At 48.0% G+C, this 23,770-nt stretch overlaps 1 protein-coding gene across 7 annotated transcripts in view; it reads left to right on the top strand.

Annotated features, from left to right (window-relative positions):
• The first annotated feature begins 8,104 nt into the window (after window positions 1-8,104).
• GRIK4 (glutamate ionotropic receptor kainate type subunit 4) overlaps window positions 8,105-23,770 on the top strand; it is a 305,217-nt gene continuing 289,551 nt past the window's right edge. For all 7 annotated transcript variants that reach the window (XR_013634901.1, XM_073321250.1, XM_073321247.2 and 4 more), the window contains exon 1: window positions 8,105-8,199. The gene's annotated coding sequence lies outside the window, so the exon portion shown is untranslated. The remainder of the gene's footprint in view (window positions 8,200-23,770) is intronic.

Genomic DNA, 23,770 nt, shown 5'->3' with positions numbered 1-23,770 from the left:
GGCCCTGTGTCTATAATATTTTCCTTTTTGAAGCACTCTATCAGACTTAGTACTCCAAATCCCCATGAGATGGGTACGTATCTGATACTTCACAGGTGAGGAAACGCAGATGCACAGCGGATACATTTTCAAAAGCATGCACGGATTTGGGACATCTCATTGGGTAAGGATCCAACTTTGAGATACTTGGGGCCTGATTTTCCATGGGGTTGATGTACGTACGCTTCTAGTGCGAAGCACTGAGATGCAGGTGCTCCACGTCTCTGAAAATCCAGCCCAAAGAGGTGGCCACAGATTGAGGCATTATATATCAGTGGATACTTTTTGAAAAATAAGACCAAAGCAATTTGCTTGTGGTCCCAAAGTGAGTCATGTTCCAGTGTGGGATTAGAACACGAGTTCCTGGAAGGTATCCCTCTGCTTAGGCCAATAGCTTAGCCGTATGGCTGTTTGAGTGTGTTGAAACAAGGCTCCCCTCCCTTTCCTTTCAGGAACAATTCTGGATTTGAACTTTGGCTCCTAAATTCTACCCAGCTTTTTGCAGCTGCTGCTTCATTTGGGTTATTCACTTCTCTGGCTTCATTCAAAGGGTTTTAAAATGCTTTGTAGTTCAGGGAAAGGAAAATTCTTCCCATTTCAGCCAGATCCAATCTAAATCTATCTTCTCCAGTCTTCATAGTGGTGTTTTTACAGTCACAGCTTTGGTGTCTACATTTACTCTGCCATGAAGCTGTTGAGCAGATATTTAGTGTTTGTCATAAATATAAAGGGAAGGGTAAACACCTTTAAAATCCCTCCTGGCCAGAGGAAAAATCCTCTCACCTTTAAAGGCCCAACGCTTTCCTCATAAATAAACCCAGATAAACGTTTGGTAGTGGCAGTGGAAGTCCAAGGGCAAAAGGGTAAAACAGTTTGTACCTTGGGGAAGTTTTAACCTAAGTTGGTAAAAGTAAGCATAGGACGTTTTCATGCAGGTCCCCACATATGTACCCTAGAGTTCAGAGCAGGGAAGGAACCTTGACAGGTGAGAGGATTTTTTCCTCTGGCCAGGAGAGATTTTAAAGGGCTTTACCCTTCCCTCTATACTTATGACAGTGTTTATGCTACAGTACTGCCTGGAGGGCCCTATTCTGCTAGCACTGCACAAACGTAGCAAGAGATGAGCGTGGGTTCAACAAATTGTCTTGTCTGTTTAGACTGTAAAAGAGTCAGAGGGGGCACAGAGAGCAGAAATGCTTTTACCAAAGTTGTGTGGCATCACTGGGCCTAGAACCTGCGTGTTCTGACTTTCCAGCTCTGCTCTGCTCTCTGGAACCACACTGCATCTTGGCTCTCTGAAGTCAATTTCATTCTTCATGCAGAGGGGGTCCTATTGCTGGAACGTTTCTCTTTTTAAAGTCTTAATTCTTATGCTTTCACCACATTTCAAAGAGGAGTGTTTTTCTTTAATGACTACTTTTAATTTTTCTTTGGCACATGAATGAAACCTATAGAAGAAAACCTCTTTTGATAGCAGTAATTACAAGGGAATGAACACCAGAACAATAAAGAATCTGACAGATCTGAATCAAGGACAACACTTTGCAAACAGCAATCTGGTGTTTTTATTACTCTCATTTTAAAAAGAAAAAAACCTCCCATGGTTACAGTATTGTACTAGGCCTTTAGCCATCTGAGTTCAATTCCTGGCTTTGCATAAGACTCCCTGGGTGACCCTAGGCAAGTTATATAAGCCCAGATCCGCAGTGGTATTTGGGCACCTAACTCCCACTCAAAATCAGTGCGAGCTAGGTCTCTGGACAGCTTTGAGGATTTGGGTTTAATGGCTCTGTGCCAGTTAATGTCTCCATGCCTCAGTTCATAATCTGAAATATGGGGGTAGCAATCTTTCAATTCTCCTACCCTTGACTTGTCTATTGATATAAGCTAGTTTGCATACAAACAATCTCACTGTGATATAATCAGCACCTCCTACACTGCAGCTCCACTCTGAGTGAGACCTCTTGGAGAAACTGGAATAGAAATGAAGGTAAAAAGAGAGAGTTCAGGCAATGGGTGGTTTGAAAGATAGAAGTCAGAGATTGGGGACAGGGGGGTTATGTGGGAAGAGTAGGATTTTGGCTTGGTTGTAGCAAAAGTTCATCTATTGAAGGAATGAATTTGTGTGAGTCAGAGAATAGAGCTGTGTTCCAAGGGAGAAAAAAATCTTTGTCATGATTGCAAAGCTACTCATTCAAAGGTTAAGAAATGCCAGGAGGAGGGGAAGCTACTGCACAGCTCTGGTGAGTAGGCCCATAATGAAGAAGAGGAGCGATGTAGGAACTGACAATGGGATATGGAGTCTTCCTGGTGCAGGCCATGATTTGAATGTAGTCCAAGGCTGTAGTGGCTGAAAGCTGTCACTCTGGAACGATGGCTCCGTTTTTATTTGCATGAATGGAGCCTACAGGTCCTACTGGTGATTTAAACCCTATTGTGCAAGGCTCTGTATGAAATGAAAAGACAGTTCCTGTCCCAAACAGCTTACCAGCAAAGGACCTGGCAAACAACTATTCACTTCACAAAACCCATCATAAAAAGTGTTTGCATTAGTGACATCTACAATGATTATTTAGCGCTTTGTTTTTTCTTCCCACTTATAGACCTGTATTCTGCCAACACTCATCTATTTAATTTTACCTCTGTGAATAGGCCTGTGGGACTAACTCCCCAGCTGCTGTAAATCATCAGAGCTCCATTTATTTCAGTGAGGCTACACCATTTTACACCAGCCGAGAATCTGGCCTCATGTCTTCAGTGGAGCTATTCACATGAGTAACGTGACCTACGTCTGTAAGTACTTGTGAGATTGGGGTCACAGCCCCTCTTTGGACTATAATCCCCTTTTACATTTGAACAGATTTTCTTTTACTTTTTCAAATAAAAACACCCCAGTTTATTTTTCACAAATGTTCCTTATTTACATAATTGGTCTAGTTAACTCATTGGAGGGGTCTCTGGTTAGAAATATAGAATTAGGTCGGGTGTCTCGTGTTTTTTTGTTTGGGTTTTTTTTTTTTTGCAACTACCATTACCTAGAGCTGTCCTTTCAGTGCTCAGTCTGTCTGTAGAATTATGTAATCTGGACATGTTCTCTCATTGGCAAAAAAATTTTTTTTGAATATTAACGAGGAAAAACCGTACCCACAACAGATGTTTGCCTCTATATTTCAGTGAAAGGAGATATATTGGATTCTGTAACGCCTTTCATCCTGAAGGATTTCACAATGCTTTACCGATTTAACTAACTCCTATGCAGTTTGTTTGTTCTGCCACTGAAATGTAGCCACCTCTGGAGTTAAGTGCAGCAGCTGTTTACAGAGTGCAGAGCTCAACTACATGCCTGTTTAAGATAAGAAGAGAAAAATACCCTGAGTTCTACTGAAAATGCAGGAGTAATTTGTTTTGCTATATAATAGGCACCTAGATGAACAAAATGTTGTTACTGAGGGGGTTGGGGGGAGAGGGGAATTTGGCTAGGCTGTTGGGGTTAATGGATGATGGACTATTAGATGGGCCAAACTGTTTTGCAAATTTCAGTGTTAGTTATAAATTGCGGAAATTATCCCATAACTACCTCTGCAGGTTTTTTTGCATCTTTCTCTGAAGCAACTGCTGCTGGCCACTCTCAGAGACAGGTACTACACCAGCTTGAGCACTGGTCTGGTACAGTAGGGCAATTCCTATGAGCATCACTTTTGGTCCTCTATTTTGATCACTCCTTGCATGTGTCTGATTTTCATTCTGTGCCTTGTAGGCTTCAGTCAGCATCTTCACAACATCTCTTGAAGAGGGATTGCGAGGCTTGGTCTACATCTAAAACAGGTTCAACTAGCTACGTTCCTCAGGGGTGTGAAAAATTCACAGGCCTGAGAGAGGCACTTAAGCCCCAGTACAGCCATTGCTAAGTCAACAGAAGAATTCTGTCATTGCCCTTGCTACCAGCTCTCAGGTGGGAGGATGCATTACACCACCAGAAAACCCATTCCTACAGCGATGGAGGGGAAGTATCTGTGTTACAGCACAAAAGCTCTGTCACTGCAATGCATACAATGTAGGTGCCTTTGAGCATGGTGATCGGTGACTTAAACTTAGGCCTGGTCTACACGCCAGAGACCACACTGCTGTAACTATGCCCTGTATATGCTGGTGGTAGGGGTTTTTCTGTCTGTGTAGGAACACCTTCTCTTTGAAAAACATAGGCTAGAAGCTCAGAAAACTTCTCCCTCAACATTGCTGCGTCTACCCTGGGGCTTTTGTGGGCTCAGCGATATTAGTCAGGGGAAGCTTTTTCACACGCCTAACTGCTTTAGCTATGCTGATCAAACTTTTCAGTGTGGACCAGGCCACAGATAGTCCCTGATTGAGGACATTATTTGCCCACCTTTCTGTCTCTGGGGCAGGGATGGTCTTTCTACCTATCTCAGGTATCTGTCTCTTCCTGTCTTTGTATGGCACCACTCCCAATAGGCCCCCAGGCCCACTTCTGGTCTCTGTAAATATATTCTGGTAGCACCTATTATCAACAATTTCCCTCCTGAATGATCCCAAAAACAAACCGAGATCCCCAAGTGTCTTAAATAAAACACAGTCTATTCCGGTAAGGGTGCAATCAAAGGAAATTGAAGACAGGGCAATGAGCTGTCCTAGTTCAAAGCCTGCTTCAAGGCTCCTGCCTGTTGGCCTAGACCACTTTAGGGGCAAAAGGGAAAATGGGAGAACAAGAGACTCATATCAGCATTTCTGTGTTTCAATTTCCCACCTTGCCAAGCTCTTGTGGGTCCTCCTGGAATTCCAGGGCCTTTGCTGCCATGAACTTGTCTTTCCGATGTTGCTTTCTGGGGAATGATCTCTCTCTACCTCCCTTCTGTTAAATACTAAGGGAAAGATCCTTAGCTGCTGTAAGGTGAAAGAGCTAAATGACTTCACTGGAGCTATGCTGATTTACAGCTGTTGGGAATTTGACCCTGAGACTTTCTAACGTCAAGACCTTGGATTAGCTTCCCAGTTCTGTAGACTTCTTTTTACAACCCTACTTCCAAGGCAGAAGCTCACAAGAACATGTTGAAGGACTTTCTACAAAGCAGAGAATGTATCCATATGGAGTACAAAAGACCGACATTTGGAGAACACCCAGGTTGCAAAGCAAACCACTTCAAAGACAGAAAATGCCAAGATGGGTGGCAGGAACTCAGCACTCATTAGGATCTGGCCTACAATGAGCAGATAGAGGGGATTCCTTCCTGACTCCAGCAAGGGCCACCTTATGCCCTGAAGCAGGCCATGGTGATTCCTCCCTCTTTTAGCCTCTTTAAGTGCAGAAGCTGTTATTGGTCACAAAATTATCCAGCCTCTACTTTTATCCAGACTCATTTTCTTTTCTGCCCAGCATGGCCCTGCCGCCTTTCCCCCTGTATTCAAAGGGCAGTACAATCCCCCACTTTCCTCAGTGCTGCAGCCCAGACAGCCAAGAGTCTAGGAGCTTGGGGGCCATAGACGAAACTGAAAAGCAAGTGCAGCCCAGACCGAGGGAAATACTCTTTCATACAGAGAATAATAAATGATTGGGCTGGCCCATTGCTGCAAAGGCTCAGGGATGATTCAAGGAGTAACGGACTTGTAGCTATTGTCCTAAGAGAAACGATGTGTGAAGGGGATGAGTTCAAAGCAGGCGGGGGCTGTTATCTGTGGGTCTTATGAGCAATTTGTCTCTGTGGCAGAGGCATTTCTGCCCCCCCAGTAAAGCTGTTCCCTTTCCTCTCCTCTCTCTCAATGCTGTTTCGTCCTAGCAGGAGGGGAAGATGAGTTTGTCTGAAATAATAGCTCTTTGTTAATGCACAAGTCCAGTTAATTGAAGGGATAAAAGCTTTGTTTCTTACTAGTCAACAAAACCCCGTAAACCAAAACTACACTACTTGACAGCACTGCTCTATAGGATTGCTGTTTACAGCAGCGTTACTACAGACCTGGGGCCTGATACCAGGTATTTTTTTTTTTTTTGGTTGTTTTACAGTAAGAGAAGCCGCCGTTCTGCCCACTCCTATCTGCTCTGCCTGTATTACTGACAAGCAATTGGTGCAAGAATTGTTTTTGCCTTGGGTGGAAATGCCCCATGGCATCCCAGCACTGTGTGCTGGGACGGGGAGATGTTCACCTTGAAGGTTAAGATTTGGGGGGCTGTGAGCAAAGGCATTTAAGCCGGTCGTGTCCAAAGCGCCAGCCCTCCCCTCCAGCGGGAGGGAAGGAAACAGTGGCCCGGCAGGAAATCCGATCGTTTGCAACATACCAGCCCAAAGGCTCCACAGCAGTTACTACTGGGGGCTGCCCAGCTCCGGCCCCCTGGGCCAGGGGTGCTGATTTCTCAGGGTGGGGGCTCAACACTTCTCGAAGCCGGGCCCCTCCAAGGGCTCTCAAGCCGGCCTCCCGAGCCACGGGTCGTTTTAGAAAAGCGAGGCCACGGGTTTTTGTTCTTCTTTACAGGGGCCATTTCCCTAAGACAACCTGCCCGGAGAACCGGGGCATCCTTCCGCCGGGGGCCCCGCTGCTCGCCCCTGCTGCCTCGGGTCCTAGCCGGCTTCCCCCGCTCCCCTCTCCCCGCGGCCTCACCCACCTTTCCCAGCCGGGCTCCTGGCTCCAGCAGGGGGCCCCCGCTCCCCTCTCCAGAGGCGACTCCTGGCCCCCGCGCGGGGCAAGGCTGCAGCGGGGCACGGGGGCTCCCCTGGCCGAGCGCGCTCCGTGCTCCCCCGCGCCACCGGGTACTGCCCCCGGTGCCCCTCCCGCCCCGGAATTGCCCCCCGCCGTGCCCCTCCCCCCCGGGTACTGCCCCTCTTCCCGGTCCTGCCCCTCCCGCCGTGCCCCTCCCAGGGTACTGCCCCCCTCCTCCCGGTACTGCCCCCCCCGCCGTGCCCCTCCTCCCGGGTCGTGCATCCCTGCGGTACCCCTCCCAGGGTACTGCCCCCCCGGCCGTGCCCCCTCCCCCCTCGGGTACTGCACCCCTGCCGTGCTCCTCCTCCCGGTACTCCGCCGCCGTGCCCCTCCGGCCCGGGAACTGCCCCCCCCCGCCGTGCCCCCTCCCAGGATACTGCCCCCCCTCCCACCACCGTGCTCCTCCGCCCCGGTACTGCACCCCTGCTGTGTTCCTCCTCCCGGTACTGCCCCCCCCGCCGTGCCCCTCCTCCCGGGTCGTGCATCCCTGCGGTACCCCTCCCAGGGTACTGCCCCCCCCTGCCGTGCCCCCTCCCCCCTCGGGTACTGCACCCCTGCCGTGCTCCTCCTCCCGGTACTCCGCCGCCGTGCCCCTCCGCCCCGGGAACTGCCCCCTCCCCGCCGTGCCCCCTCCCAGGATACTGCCCCCCCCTCCCACCACCGTGCTCCTCCGCCCCGGTACTGCACCCCTGCTGTGTTCCTCCTCCCGGTACTGCCCCCCCCCGCCGTACCCCTCCCCCCGGTACTGCACTCACCCTGCCGGTAGGGCTCCCGCCCGTCGGGCCCCCTCCCAGGGTACTGCGCCCCCCCTCCTCCCGGTACTGCCCCCCCGCCGTACCCCTCCCCCCCGGGTACTGCACCCCCCCCCGATACTGCTCTCCCCCGCCGTGCCCCCTCCCAGGGTACTGCACCCTTCCTCCTCCCTGTACTGCCCCCCCCGCCGTGCCCCCTCCTCCCGTACTGCACCCCCTGCCACACACCCCCTCCTCCCGGTACCGCACCCCCTGCCGTGCCCCTCCCCCCGGGTACTGCACCCTCCCTCCTCCCGGTACCGCAACCCCCGCTGTGTCCCCTGCCCTGGGTTCTGCACCCCCCCCGCCGAGCCCCCCGGTACTGCACCCCCACCGTCCCCCCTCCCAGTACTGCACCCCGGTGTCCCCCTCGGTGGGGGGGTGCACCGAAGCCCCCCTTCTTCCGGATACTGCAACCCCCCCCGCCAATTGCCCCCCTTTCCCCGGGTACAGCAGCCCCTGCCGAGCTCCCCGGCACTGCACCCCCCCGGCTCCGTGCAGTTCCCCCGGTCTCCACCGGGGGCCCCCCCTGTTCCCTCCGCTCCTCCCCGGTGCTGCCGGACACGGGCTCTCCGCTGGTGCTGCCGCCGGATCACGCCGAGTCTGCGGGAAAAGCCCCGGCTCCCGCCGGCTGCCCAGCCCGGAGCCCCGGGGAGCCGCTCAGGTAGGAGACCGGCCGCCGCTGCGGGGCCCCCGCGATGCGGCTCGGCTCGGCCAGCCCCAGCCCCGCGCCCAGCCCCGGGCTCCTGCAGCCGCTTCCAGGGGAGAGACACCTTCGTCCCCGCCCGGTTCCTCTCCCGGGCTCTGCCTCCTTGCGCCCCATCCAGCCTGCGCCCTGCCCGGAGCCCGCTGGAGCACTACGCCCTCGCCCACTCGGACCCCTTTGTTGCCCAGCGCCTCCTCTCGGGTCCCCCACCCCCCTTGCCCTCTTCATCCCCAGTGCCCGCTGCATCGGGGCCACCTTTTGCCCTGGGGTTCAGGATCATCCCCGGGGGCCCAGTCGCCGGGGGGAGGAGGGGAGGGTAACTGGGGGAGAGGGAGTCCGCATCAGAATCTACCCGGGAGGGGGATGGTGGCTAAGAAATGAAGAAGCAACTCCAGGGTCCCTGGATTAGCTGGGAGAAGAGGATGGGGGGGGGGGGGTGGAAGGGAGGAAGGGGAGACGGAAAACTGGGTCCAGTTGTGTGATCGTCTTTTTGGAAGAGGTTGGACTGCAGGAGCTGGCTGTGCCATGGCTGGGGAGGTGAGAAGCAGGCGCTGAACTCCCCCAGGGGGTAGGTCTGTGGAGTGTTTGAAATGACTCCGATTTCCACCAGATCTTTCCTAATGATCATAAAAAATGTTTAAAAAATTACCTGTTAATACAAATAGATACTGTGGAAGATACCCCCCCCCCCGGACGTGATGCTATAGGGGAGAGGCTGGGCTGGGAGGATGTTCTGGAGAGGGATGGGGGTGAAGGATGAAGGGGGCGTGGAGTGGGGAGAGAGAGAAATGAATAGGTGGAAGAGAGAAGGATGGGGTGGGAGGGAGTTTTGGAAGGAGAAGAAGAAGATGCAGTGGTGGTGGGTGGTGTGGTTGGAGAAGTAAATAGTGAACGGAGGAATGGGATGGAGGCATGGCAGCTGGTGGGTGAGGGAAAGATGGATGGAGGGATGGCACGGCAGGCTAGAAATTCATGGTCACTTATGAAGAGTCTTTCAAGTGGCATCTATTTCTCTGAGCAACCACCCTTCCTCTGTGGCTGACCTGGGGGTTGTGAGCAGTGGGACACCTCCTGACACCGTCTCCATGGCAGGGCTCCTGAAAATGTCCTGATCTATATTTCCTGGAGAAGGGGTGGCCAGGAGAGCTCTCTTTCCCGCCCCTGTAGGACTCTGGCATCCTGTGTGGACTTGTAATGACTTCACAATCTAAACTGTTTTTAAAAGATTTAACCAACAGAAATGTACCATTGCATGAATGCTTCCCAACTACATTGTTATCCATTATACCATCTATTAGTCAAGGACTCTCCCACCAGCCATGGCAACAGATTATTTGTGATCACAATACTTTAGCATATCAAGAGTTGTAAATAACTGAGCTCTGTACCCTAGCCTTCAGCAAAGCCGAAACCTGAGGAGAGCAGGAATAAAGCACAGAGCCCAATTCCTGTGGGTTACCTTGACATGACTTCACTTTCCTGATATCGTGGGAAGCGCATGGTAGTTTCACAGAGTCCAGGAGCAGAGCTGGCTGAGGTGGATGCTTACCAGGTAGTTGGAAGTGGCTATTTTAGTGCCCAGAGATTGCAGGCACTGGTGTTTTTGTAAATACCTTTAGATGACTATTTTCCCAGTGTCTTTGGGTTAGGAAGATGGGGTCAAACTAATCCATAATGTCACCTCACTGGATTCAATGGAGTTACACCAGGGGTGAGTTTGTCCATGATTTCCATCTGGGATACCTCATTCTCCGTGTGTGAGAAGGTTACCTGGGAATGCAGGAGTAATCCTTGTGCAGCCCCTTGTTAATAGTGTAGCTTTGCAAGGTGCAGAGGTATTCCAAAAGCCTCCCTAGGCCCAGCTTTATTCTGCCGTAACAGAGATGCTTCATCTCAAGCATGTCCTGCAACTCTGAACGGGAGCCTTTTGGGCGGAGGGAGGGGGGGAGGATGTTTGCTGTAGATGCTGCGCATTGCTCATCATTAATCAGGTTTATTATTTTCCCAAACTGGCAGGATTCATTCCTCAAGGTCGCGACCCTCAGGAGAGTTAATCTAATATGCACACATTACTCAGTCTGGGCTTGTTTAATTTTCAGCACTTTGCTCATTTCCTGTTGAGGAGCTATTGCCTGGGCGTACGGGAGCTGTGCTTTGCCTCCAGGCCTCTAGCAGGAGGCAGTGTACAATGCCCAGGTCTTGTTGCAGTAGCATCCAGGGCAATGTCCCGTCCCTTTCCAGCCTCCAGCAGGAGCCAATGCCCACGTCCTGCAGCAACAGCATCCAGGCTAGAATTGCCCCTTCTAGCCTCCAGCAGGAAGTAGTTGCTAAGTGCCTATATCTTGTTGTAGCAGGACAGTCTCCTCTTCCAAATGCTTCAGGAGCCAGTACCTAGTGTCTATATCTTGCTGTGGCTAGCTAGCAGGGGAGAGCCTTCTATTCTTACTTCCAGCAGGAACTGGTGCCTAATACCCACAACCTGCTGCAGAATTCTCCTTTTCGAACCACTAGCAGGAGCCAAATCCCTTAGCCACCAAGGCATGTGTGTGCAGGTAGGAGGCTGCTGGTAACAAGACTTGCTATTTTTGTGCCGGGGCTTTTCTTTTGCTACATTTCACATAGGAATAGAAAAGGGCTTTGTTAGATGAATCTGCAGCTAGTCTCCTGCAGTGCCAAGGCAGGATACTTTAAAAGCTTTCTTGACATAAGACCGTTTTAACATATGCATGTTAGTGTAACTGTTGTATTTTAGAGGAACTGGCTGGCTGGGAAGAGAGGTAATGAGCTACTGAACCTTTCACCTGCAGGCCGCTGGTTCAAATCCAGTCCAGATTAATAATGACTGAAAACTGCCAAAGTGCTGTTTGGTGGTGTGTGTGAAAAGAATTGTTTGACTTAATCTATTTCCTGGCGGACAGGCTTTTACATCACCAGACCGGACATAAATTAGTACCCCTGGAAGAAAGCAGTGGATGAATGGGCCATGGAGACCGGACTACTAAAGTTAGTGCTGGCATGGAGGAAAATTGCACTGTCAGAGCCTCCTCCGTTCTGGAGATAAAGTGGGCGTACATTGTCCATTTGGAACCTTTCAGCAGCACAAAATGAATTGCATGAAATCCTTGGAGAGAGATGTTTTAAAATGTAGTCTGTTAACCCTTTGCGTACTCGCTCCTAATACAGATCCTCTCCACCACTTCCATTTTTAGAGGCAGGTTCCATGAAAGGTTGAAAATCTTCAAAATAATGAGCCACAGGCTGAGATCAGGGAAATGCCAATTCCAGCTCCTCGGTTGGGGATTGGAAGGGAGGGAGATGCACCTGATGACCAGGGTGTGATCTGTCCAGCAAAATTTCCTCTCATCCAGAGGACAGGCCACCTGTAAAGTCTTGCTGTGTGCTGGGATTTCAGCATGTGTGCTGCAGCGCTTAGGAATGACTTCATTACTGTTGACTGGATGTTTCTTGCTGAAGATTTTCTTTACCAATGTCTGTGTGAAGAAAAACTGAGCTGTGTATGTCACTCATAGTCATGTGAACCTAAATACCCAGAAGCCAAAAAACATTTGGTGATTGGTAGGAGAGTGGTGGATAATTTAAGGGAGTTGGTCTTCAGAGAGCTCATCAAAGGAGGATCCAGGCAGTTGTACATATTACCGCCTTGGAACAACTTTGTTATCTATATACTAAAGTGTGTCAAGAGATCCCATCTGCACAATCCCATGTGCATACTGATTACGTAACCCTCTAATAGAGCAGTAGGTGAGCAATTACCTACTGAGTTAAGAATCAGCCAGGATTATGGGAAGATCCCATTTGTTGACTCTAGGCTGTATTAGTCTGGGAGGAAGAACCACAGGGTCAGTCCTTGTCCAGTAGCCTCTTTGCTATGTCCATTCCAGCCAAGTTCTGTCCCTTTGGAATCACAAGGGATGTTTCAGTCCAGTTGCTGAACGGTCCTTACCTGGGGGGAAAAACTGCTTTCTGAATGGTTAAGGGCCAGAAGAATTGAGAAGCAGGAAGGGCATCCAATTCCTCTGGCTTGATGGAAAGTTGGAAGTTTGTGTCAGGAACCCACAATGAATGTTGGCTCCTTGGGGGTGGAAAGAGATTGCCTGGGTTGGGGATGGGTCCTCCTGTCAGTGAAGAAATGGGAAGGAGAGAAAATGAGAAAGTAGAAAGAGAAGGAGCTGAAAGTGACAGAGGTGAGAAAGTAGGGAAGAGGAGTAAATACACATTTAGAATCATAGAATCATAGAATATCAGGGTTGGAAGGGACCCCAGAAGGTCATCTAGTCCAACCCCCTGCTCAAAGCAGGACCAATTCCCAGTTAAATCATCCCAGCCAGGGCTTTGTCAAGCCTGACCTTAAAAACCTCTAAGGAAGGAGATTCTACCACCTCCCTAGGTAACGCATTCCAGTGTTTCACCACCCTCTTAGTGAAAAAGTTTTTCCTAATATCCAATCTAAACCTCCCCCACTGCACTGAATCAGTTAGCATTAAGGACTGAAGTAAAGAGGAGAATTTACTTGGATAAGAAATGGATAAAATAGGCTGATTAAAATATAGGGGAAGCCAGTTGAAAGGCAAACTGTTAATTAAAAATAATATTTAAATGAGCATGTTACTAATAAGGCGAGAGGCTTAAATGGAGCCCTATCCTGTGAGGCACTGAACACCGTTAACCCCCTATCCTGCATTGACCTTAGTGAAAGGGGGTGGATTTTGAGATGGGATTTGAAAGCAGAGAGGGTGGGATAGAATGGAGGAGGGCTGCAGGCAAGGGGGAGTGGAAGTGGGCCTATCTCCCCAGTCCAGAGGGGTCGTGCTCCCGCTCTGCTTTCAATTTACTTTAACCATTGGAAGGGAGGTCATTCTGGGCTTAGTGGGCACCCGAGAAGGAGGTATGGAAGTGGGAGGAGAAGTGATGTTCATTGTCTAATGTCTGTGTAATGGACTTCTTGACTTGCTGATTAGTAATGCAGTAGCATCCAGAGGCCTCAACCAAAATTAGGGCCCCACTGTGCGGGGTCTGTACATAGACGGAATAAGATAGTTCCTGCCTCAAAGAGCATTCACCCTAAACAGACAAGGGGTGAGAGCGTGTTGTGATCCCCATGTTACAGATGGCAGAAAGAATGAGGTTACACAGTGAGTCTGGCAGATCTGCAGGTTGAACTTGAGTCTCTCAAGTCCTAGTCCTCTGTGCCTTAACTGCAAGACTGCCCTGCTTCTCAGGTTGTTTTCCCAGAATCCTTGCCTCTCTTCTTATCCCCTAGTGACAAAAGAACCGCAAGAGAGCAGCTGCCTTTGGCAGTTGGATCCCATGAATGCAAGAGCGAGTGCTGGGTTGTGTGTGTGGGACTGCTGGTTATGGTGTATCCTGGTTTGATAGGGGAACAAAGTCCTGAAAGCCAAAGGGCTGATTCGCAAGAGGTGCTGAGCACCTTCCTCTCCCGTTGACCTAAGCTGGAGTTGTGAGTGCTGAGCACATATAAAAATCGCACCCCAGCTTTCTTAAGCTGCTAGATAGAAGGCCGTAAGCCCCTACATTAGCCTTTTCAGAAGTGCCTCCATTCCATGCTGGGGGCTTCTCACAAAATGTTCAGCTGTCTATGCTAACCCAGAGCTTCAACTGGGGAGCAACTGTAATTCTTGTCTAAGAACAGCATAACTGGTATCTCCTAGACTCAGTGGGTTGAGAGAAATCTGTGGAATATTGGTGATTCCTTGCTGAAGGGAATGGGAAACTCAGTTATCCGAATGGGGAATTTCTGTATTCAGAAAACAGACTCCAGATACTATCGTAAGGTTATTCCTGTGCAGAGGAGGCCACGGAGTCCAATTTATTTGGTTATAAGTCCCTGTTAGTGGAAATATTAATATAATTCTAGGAGTGCAGCATTGGGGATCAGCTCAGAACAATAAAGAACTTGGTGTGTTCATATAGGTGAAAAGTTTCAAAATCTGATGGAACCTAATTAACAGTTTTAACTACCCCAATATTAACACACTGTCTGGTATGTTGGGCCTGGATTTGAGGAACAATTTATGGCATTAATAAACAGCTGCTTTTTAGAGCAGCCTGTTTTGGTACCTATGGTAACTCTTGATTTAGCTTCTTGTAATAGACAAGAATGTGGATTTAGCAGCTCTGTTGGCGAGTGACCATGGCACGATTGTATTTTATGTAATCGTGAGTGACTCCCTTAGGGATAAAGCAATGATGGCAAACTATAAAAGGGCAGTTTGAAAATGTTGAGGAAATTGGTTGACTGGAGGCTGATGGGAAAAGTGGAGAAACAGACCAATGTTAAGCCTCCCACAAGCAGCCCAAAGAGTTATTTAGGGACGTGGCAGTCGAGGTACTGAAGCTTTGTAGATGTCAGAGAACAAAAAAAAACCCACAGGCAAATAGAAAGCTGCAGAGTTGGTGTGAAGAACACTGAGCATCACTGTGGTACTTTCCCTGCACTCCTTGCAAAGTAATTTACAAAAGAGGGTGAGTGTCTTTCTCCCCTTTTTACACACAGTGAAATGGGAGCACAGAGAGGTGAAGTGACTTATTCAAGGGAAGCGAGCCAGTGAGAGAGGTAAAATCAGATTGGATGTAGGAGTCCTGACCTGCAGTCCCTCTCTTATTAGCTAAAAGAAAAGGAGTACTTGTGGCAGCTTAGAGACTAACAGATTTATTTGAGCATAAGCTTTCGTGAGCTACAGAAAACTTATGCTCAAATACATTTGTTAGTCTCTAGGGTGCCACACGTCCTCCTTTTCTTTTTGAGAATACAGACTAACACCGCTGCTACTCTGAAGCCTGTCTTATTAGCTAGTTACTCTGCCACAAGTGGGCCAGTTTATTAGGCCTCGAAAAAGGCATTCTCGTAGAGTAGAAAGCTCGCCTGAAGACCGTAGACTGGAGTGCAAGGGCAATGCCAATGGTGAAGAGAGGTAAGAGTATGGACCAGATCAAATGACAACATCAGTGCAGCTAAGTCAGTTGAAACCAGCTGCAGATCTGGCCCTATATATGCAGTGGTATGGAGGAGACTAATACAAAATTCGGGGAATACATTAAAAGGCTGCAAAGGTGACTGTAGCCCCTAGGGGCAAAAGTTTGTGCAAGGAACAATGGAAGAGGAAAATGAAGGGAGGAGGTGGGTGGAGGGGAAGTACAAGGATTCCTTTGCATCTGGATGCTGGAGAAATTCCCATTCACAGGAAATTAACAGCTAGGTGAGCTCTCTAAAGAGGAAGTAATGGAGCGACTTGAGAAACTTGGGTGCTGTAAATCAGCAGGACCCTGATGGTTCATCTGAGGGCTCTGTGGGAAATAAAGTGTGAAATAGCAGAGATATTAACATGGCTCTGCGGTATTAACTTGAAAGTGGCAATTCTTCCTGAGGCTAGAAGGATACTGTTGTGGGGATCGGCTCCATGGAGCCAATGGCATTGCAGCAGGGATGACTTTGGCCCGTGATGCCTTTAAAAAGTAAAATAAAAACAGAAGTTCCAGGAAATTAGCCCAGTGAATCTCATTTCTGTTCCATGGCAACTGACAGTCTAATGAAGGCTCAAATACTTGGATCTGCCGAACCTGCACAGTCAAACCAACATGGACAAGGGCGGAAATCTGTCCCTTTAACCTGGTAGAGATTACGGGGCAAGTTAATGAAACAGGAGAGCTGATGATGACCCAATTGACACAATTTATTTGGATTTTCATCCAGCTTTCCATTATGTCCTTCATAAGAGACTATTAAAGGAGATAAATAATAGAGTGGGGCAAATAAATAACCACAGGTTAAGGGGCAAAGTCTGGTGGTGGTTTAACTAGGTAAGTAACAGAAAATGAAGCTGTAATGGGAGGCTGCTGCTCAGAGGGCAAAGAGGTTATTGGTGGGTGGGAGCGGGGTCCTTGCATAGACACTGGAGCTGTTTATTATGTTTAATGATTCGGAGGAGGAAGTGGACCAGAGATGGGGTAGGAGACAATTTTGCTGTTGGAAAGAACTCGCTTTGGTTACTAAACGCTGAGGAGATTTCAGAGGCACAGCCGCTAGATAGAAGCACATCAGGGGATTGGTCAGCACGCTGGCAGCTGGGATTTAACTGGAATAAATGTGCAAAGTAATGCACGCTGGAAAAAGCAGTCTGAATCTTCTCTCCCGGAGGCAGGCAGGCTGTGAATCTGTGGGATCTTCCGAGGAACAGAGAGACATAGGAACAATCGGAAGATAACCTGTTCTGCATGCAGTAGTAGTTTAAAAGGCAAATAGACTGTGTGGGAGCACTGTGAAAGAAAGTTAGCATGGAAAGAGATTCTGACCTTGCAGCAGATGGCCTCATCTGAGCTAATCTTGATAACCGGGGGCAGAGCAGATATTAACAAAGCCTAGAGGACAGCAGTAAAGGGGGGAGACAGTAGCATCTAGTGGATAGAGCACTGGATTAGAAGTCAGGAAATGTGGGTTCTGTTTGTGGCTCTGCCAATGGCCTGCTGGCTGACTTAGGGCAAGTCACGTCGCCTTCCTGTGCCTCAGTTTCCCCATCCATCATCTCTTCCTTGGTAAAGAGTAGAACCGTGCAAACGACCGTTCTTTGTTTTTGGTTCTCTGGTAGTTCAAAAAAGAAAACAAAAGAAAAGAAAAGTTCCGGTTGGCCCAAACCGAAAAATTTTTGGTGACCCAAAACGATGAAGAAGAATACGTATGCCAAAGTTTTGGTTTGATTTCAAGTGTTTTTAATCTTTTAAATCAAACGGAAGGAAATTTTCAACCGAAGTCATGTTGGACCGAAAAATCAAAACCTTTAAAAAAATGTTGCAACGTTTTGACTTTTCCGATCTTTTATTCTTTTTATAAATATATGAACAATTCGCTGAAACCTTTCGGTGATGCTGAATCTGTGTTTTTTCCCAGGGAAAAGAGAAAAGTTTTAGCCAAAAAAATGGATCTCTCTACAGTAAAGAACGTTGAGCTCTGTGGTTGCCCTAGGTATTAGGAAGGGAATTCCCCACCCAAAGACCACCTACAGCGTTGCAGACAGGTCGATACATGGCTGAGGAGCACCAGAGGGTTTCCTCTGGCACAGCAGAGACTTGGCACTGCAAGAATCAGGATGCTGTGCTTGATGGGGTGCTCTGTTAGTACTTAGGGAGTTGACAGTAGTATGACAAATCCCCCATGTCTTTTCCAGTGTTCACTCCCAACCTTGGTTTCTGCATAGTGTGAAGCTTGCAGGGGAGGAGAGGTAATGGTGCAGAAAGCCAACAGGTGAGTCCTCTGAAGCAGTGAACAGGACAACCAGATGTGTGTTTAAGAGGAGACTCTTGGGACTGCTCCCCTAAATGGTTCCGAAGATAATGCTTTATCTCCAGAAACATGGGGGATTTATACAGCTTTTACATTTTTTTTTTCTCCTGCTCAGCTGCAAATCCCCATATCAGATCCCGGCCAGGTGATGGGATGGAGTTGCAAGGCTTATTCTGCAAAGAAGCAGCTGCATAATGTAATTTCCAGCCCATGTCTCAACTGAGCACCCAGTGAGCCATCCAGCATGCGGGGATTTGCATCTCTACTGAAATCAAGCTGCTTTAAAGTCTGCGGAATTGATTTGCATCCTTCATGAGGGAAAGAGCCAGACATACACTTTTCCCCCCTCTTCCATCCTTCCTCCCTTTTTAGTGTATTTGGTTAGCTTAGCATCCAGCACAGTGATGTGGAAATAAAGCAAAAAAGCTTTGTCTTGACTTCATTTCATACGTATGTCTCTATGCATAAATAGGGAGCGTATATCACATTGGCAGTCCCTAGCCAGGCTAGAGTTAATGGAACTGCTGCTGTAACCTTATAAACCCTGCTTCTCAAAGGTTTACAACGAGTCTGCAAAAATTCATTCCAGGCACAAACGAGTCATGCAAGGTTTCGGCCCCCCCTTGAGCAGAAAGTCATCATAATACAGATTTCCCACCCACGGTTGCTTGGGCATTCACCACAGTTCAGTGAGGATTTTACTGCTTTTCAAAGGTGGCTTTTCCGTCCTGTCATTGTCATGGGATTTGGCATCAAGAAACAACAGGAAGCAAATGGATCGGTCCATTCATCATCGTGAGGAATACTTACAGATGGATGCGTCTCGCACACCATTTATGTCGGGGAAGTCACTCCAGACTGACACTGGGGCAAAGGAGGGGAGCCTCTGGCCCTTACATCTCCATTTTTTGTGGAATTTTGGGGTGCCCAGCCTAAACTGTCATGGGCCTAGGTTGCCACCACTGATGTGCAAAAGACCCAGGATATCTGGGGTGACCCTGAGTCCATAAAATTGATGAGCTGGCAGCGTGTACTGAGCAGCCTTGCAGATTTCCTGGGACAGCTGTCTTAAAAACAAAACAAAACAAAAACCCGAATCCTGGGAATGGCTACCCTAGCTGGGCCTGATTTTCAGAGGTGCTCAGTGTGACAGATGTGGTGAACGCCAGCGTATCTGGAGACTATCGAAGCCGCTGCATAAATGTTATCTGGGTAAATGCTACCTGTATCTCTGTGAGCCACGGTCTGTATGCTGGCTGGTTGAGGGGGTTGCTGAGCTCCGTCCAGAAACTAGAATTAACGGTCAGTAATTACTGCTTATCATCCATGGGATAGGTAAACAGCTCCAGAGAAGGAGCACCTGCTGGGATGAATTTCATAGACTGGTTGAAACCAGAGTCAAGAGATCCAGGAAGCAAAGAGCTGGTGATATAAAGGCCCAGGGTCAAATGCTTAATGGGGACCCCTCATTTTGGTCCAGCAAACTGACATGGACTGTTAACCAAGAGAGGCAGACCCTGCTGAAGGGTCAGGGTCCCCAGAGGAAAGACTGAGGGACCTCTGGTAAGCTTAAGTATACGTGTAGACCTTTTGTTGCTTGTTTTCAAGCAGACCGCAGAGCGGTTCAGAGCTTCAGTTTCCTCAAAACTGTGACACTAAGCAGTGAGAACTCCAGTCTCAGTGGGACATGCAGGTGCTCAGCACCTCTGAAAATGAGCCACCAAGGTCTGTAAAGTTTGGGAACCAAGAAATCCAAAATCATTATATGTTGACCTCGGTGTTTATTCCAAGCTTCAGAACTTCAAAGCCCTGTACAAACCTTAACTAAGGAATTTTCACAACTCCCCTGTAAGGCGGATAGGTCCGAGATATTAGCCCCTCGACAGGTGAGGCACAGAGTGATTAAAATATAATCCTACTCTGGGAAACGCCTGTGTAAAATAGACCAGTTGAGTGGTGTCTCGATAACTCCAGAACAAATTTGCCCAGTTTACAAGTAAAAAGATGTTGCTGGGTTTTTGATCTCTCCCCCCTCCCCCCGACATGCTGCCAGCCCTGTAGCCTTGCCCTGTGTCCGTTTGGTTCGAGCCCCATTGCTGGTAAGCGTTCTCTCCCAGGGTTGTGCTGGTTCTGTCATGATAAACACTCAGGTTTAGCACTAAACGCAGCAGCTCTTACGTGAGAGGTAATATTCACCCCTCTACAAGCTTATTTCCCTTCCACAGAAAATTGCAACCTTTTGTTGAAAACCAAAGAATTTTTGCTTTTCCAATGAACAGTTCAAATTTTTGGAGGAAAACGGACCATTCTGCAAAAAGAAAAACAAAAATTCGAATGGAAATTTTTTGACCGGCCTCACTCCCCCGTTCAGAAAGCATCACCAGCGTCCCACTTACACCCTGGTTTGAGAGTTAAAGGAGGATTCACATAGACTCATGGAGCTTATGGTCAGAAGGGACCACCAGATCATCAATCTGACCTCCTGTCTATCACAGGTCACCAACGCCTTGTGCTGGCTCTCTGTGTTGGGATGAATTTCACCCAAGATGGCTAAGGAGGAGCCATAGTCTCTTTCGATGGTAGAGCAATGCTTTAAGTGACTTACCTAGAGCAATTCACTGAGCTGATGGCAGAGCTCAGATTACAACTCTATAGTTCCTGGGTCCTGGCTCTACAGGAGTTCCTGTCGTGCTCCCTCCTTATTCCTGTTCTTCCCATTGCACAAGCTGGTTGCTTGTTCCAGAGAGCCTGTGTGGGGGGCCTAATTCATCATTGTCCTCGACCTTGCATTCTCATTTACACTAGTGGAAAGCTGGAGTGAAACACAACCAGGTTAGAAAAAGAGCATTTTACACCCACGTTGCACTGGTTGTGAGAGTAAACTGCTCTTTAATCTAGCAGAGAAAGGCATAAATATGGCCTGTCCTTGTAATGGACCGAGACATACACAAGAGAAGCATCAAAAAGAGGCTAGGTAGGTGTATCCTTTTTAGTGTACTTGGAGGAGGAGGGCTCCCTAGCCAGCAAGCCAGAATCTTTAGTCAGGTTCTTCTGAATATTAACTTGATCCTGACTAAGTAATAAGTATGTGCAAGTGAATATGTTAATGTTTTATTGGAGCTTTGCCTGCTGAAAAGAAAAGTGAAAAGACAAAGGCATAAAAAGACCCATGGCTGGAAGCTGAAGCTAGACAAATTCAGGCCGGTAATAAGGCACAAATTTTTAACAGTGAAAGTAATTATCCATTGGCAGAGTTTACATAGGGAATACGGTGGATTCTCCATCCCTTGCAGTCTTTAAATCAAAGCTGGATCTCTTTCTAAAAGATCTGCTATAATTCAATCAAAAGTTCTGGACTTGATGCAGGAACTGCTGGGTGAGGTTCTCTGACCTGGGGTTATACAGGAGATCATAACGGTGAAGGTCCCTTCTGCCCTTAAAAATCTGTGAAAACCTTCAAAATGTGACCCAAGCGTAACTGACGCAAGTGATGTTTGCCTGAGGTTGCAGAGAGCTTGAAACCCTAGCTCTGAGATCTGACATGCCCTGTCCACTTCAATGGGGGCTGACTGAGATGCTAGTTGAATATTAGCAGTCTAATTAAACATCAAAAGATAGGCCTTTATCAACACATGGTGAGGGCTCAGATTTCAAATCTGGAAACATAGCCGAGGGTGAGAATCCTGTGGCAGTAGAAGTTTGATGATGGGCTCTGGAGAGAGCTGGTTTTCTGTGAACTGGGCTGACGTGCCTGTGTGTTATAATTCCTGGCAAGCATTAAACAAGATTTTAATCTTCTCAGTCACTGCTTGCTTATTGAAGAAGGTTGCAGCCAATACAAATGTAAACAAAACTGTCTGGATATTTGTTTATGTAACAGATCATTAAAAACTCTGTGAAAAATATCTTGTTCTGGTCTGTTAGCTAATTAATCTGCATTTTAAGAATTGTCTGAAGACATATTTTGCAAGCTAGTCCATTGAGCTGCTGCTTATCCAGTCAATAATCCCCATATTTAATAGTCCCACAGAATGTATTTCTATAATGTGTTGCAAACAGTTCAGAAAGTTGCATCTTTTCTGTTTTAAGATGTCAACATTCATCACATTTTCTATGACAGATTATTACTATCAATGGAAAAATTCAGAGTCATTAGCTTTCAACTGCTAATGCTAAGACTAGGGATAGAGAAGTCCCAAAAGCAAACCCATGGGTCTCAATACTTCCGAACGCTGAATGTGTTTGCAGTTCAGAGCTGGATCCAGTTCCAGATGTTCTGGTTTGAGCCTGTAAAATTCAGGCAGTGGTTGTCTCAAACTCCCCACCTGGATGACAGGTGCTGATTCTGCTGGAAAAGTGTTTTTTTCTGACTCACCTGAGTCAGGTGGCTCATTATCCCATGGATATAAGTGAAGTGGTAGTAAGTCTCTGGGGAGAGATGATTGGGGGGAGGCTGAGCAGCCCAGAGAGGAACTCTGGGAGCTGCCAAGCCAGGATGGGAGGTTTGAGATAAACTTTATCTTCCCAAAAAGCAGCTGAACGTGGGCTCCCAGTGGAATGTGGTGGCTAAGTGAGCAAATGCTGTTCCTGGCTGTGTAAGCAGGGGAATATTGACTAGAAGTAGGGAGTGATACTGCATATAGCAGTAGTCAGACAATACCAGAATATTGCATGCAGTTCTGGTGTCCATACTTCAAAGGGGATGTTCACAACTTGGAAAGGGCTTACAGAAGAGCTACAAGAATGATTTGAGGTCTGGAAAGCCTGTCTTACAGAGACTGAAGCTCCATTTATTTAGCTTTTCAAAGAGATGGTTAAAAGGAGACTTGATTGCAGTCTGTAAGTACCTACATGGGGGAGATATTTTTGATAGTAGAGGGTTCTTTCATCTAGCAGACAACGTCAGAACACGATTGTCACTGAAAGCTGAAGTGAGACAAATTGAGGCTAGCAATAAGGCACCCCTCCCTCTTTTTTTTTACAGTGCAGGCAATTAACCATGGGGACAATTTACTGGGGGATATGATGAATTCTCCAGTGTTTGAAATCTTTGAATCAAGATTAGATATCTTTCTCAAAGAGATGCTCTAGCATCCCCAGAAGTTATGGGCCTGACGCAGGAGCCACTTGGTGAGATTATCTGGCTGTAATATTCAGGACATCAAACTAAACAATCATCATGGTCTTAAAAGTCTATGGATTTCTTTATTAATAAAGTCAAACTCCAGGGAGGGACTGGCTGGTGTATATAGAACATCTTGGAAAAGATTTTCACAGGGTCCATCTCTAGCTGCCAAAGAATTGAATGAAACTCAGGCATATGTCTCCACTGTATTGTAAACCTTGGTCCGGGCTTGTGGACTCGTTTCTCAGCCCAAGCATTAGCATCCACACTGCATTGTAAACCTGGGTTTACAGTTGCTGCTCCTGAGTCTCTCAGCCATGCTAATGCATCCATACTGCACTATGCAGACCTTCTCACTTGGATCTGCAGTTTGAGCTGCATCCATACTGGAAAATGAGGGGACCCAAGCCACAGCGGGACTTAGACTCTGACCCACCCCCTAAGATCTGGGTCCCAGGTGCTTGCTGACATGAGTCAGACTGATGTGCTTGTGGACTGAAGTGGCACTTGGGCTCAAACTTGGTTTAGTCTGCAGTGTAGACATACCTTAAAAGTGCTCAAACAATCTGTTTTATTAAAGGGCCCTCAGCACTGTAGTATCTTAGAGCACACTGAGTATTTACCCTCACCACGTCCCAGGCTATTACCTCTGTATTTCTTACAGATATGGGAATAAGGCCCAGAAAGACTAGGCCCAGAGCCTCACAGGTATTTAGGTGCCATTGAAATCAATGGGAGTTAGATGCCTAATTACCTTGGGTGGTTCTAGGCCTATGTGACTTGCCCAAGGGCATGCAGGATATCTGTGGCAGAACAAGAATTGCACCTGGCTCTTCAGAGTACCAGGCCAGTGCCTGACCCACAATCGGAGGATCATAAAAATGCAGAGCGGGGAGGGACCTCAAGGAGTGACCAAGTCCAGCCTCCTGCACAGAGGCAGGGCTGTGTAAACCTAGATCACCCCAGGCAGGTGTTTGTCCAACCTGTTCTTATAAACCTCCCGTGGTGGGGATTCCACAGCCTCCCTGGGAAGCCTAGTCCAGAGCTTAACTCCCCTTAGAGTTACAAAGCTTTTCCTAATATCTAAC

Source organism: Lepidochelys kempii, chromosome 22 (assembly GCF_965140285.1).
Source record: "Lepidochelys kempii isolate rLepKem1 chromosome 22, rLepKem1.hap1, whole genome shotgun sequence".
In the NCBI taxonomy this organism is placed as follows: domain Eukaryota; kingdom Metazoa; phylum Chordata; order Testudines; family Cheloniidae; genus Lepidochelys; species Lepidochelys kempii.
Note: the sequence above shows the minus strand (reverse complement) of the source record. Positions and strands in the feature narration are given on the sequence as shown.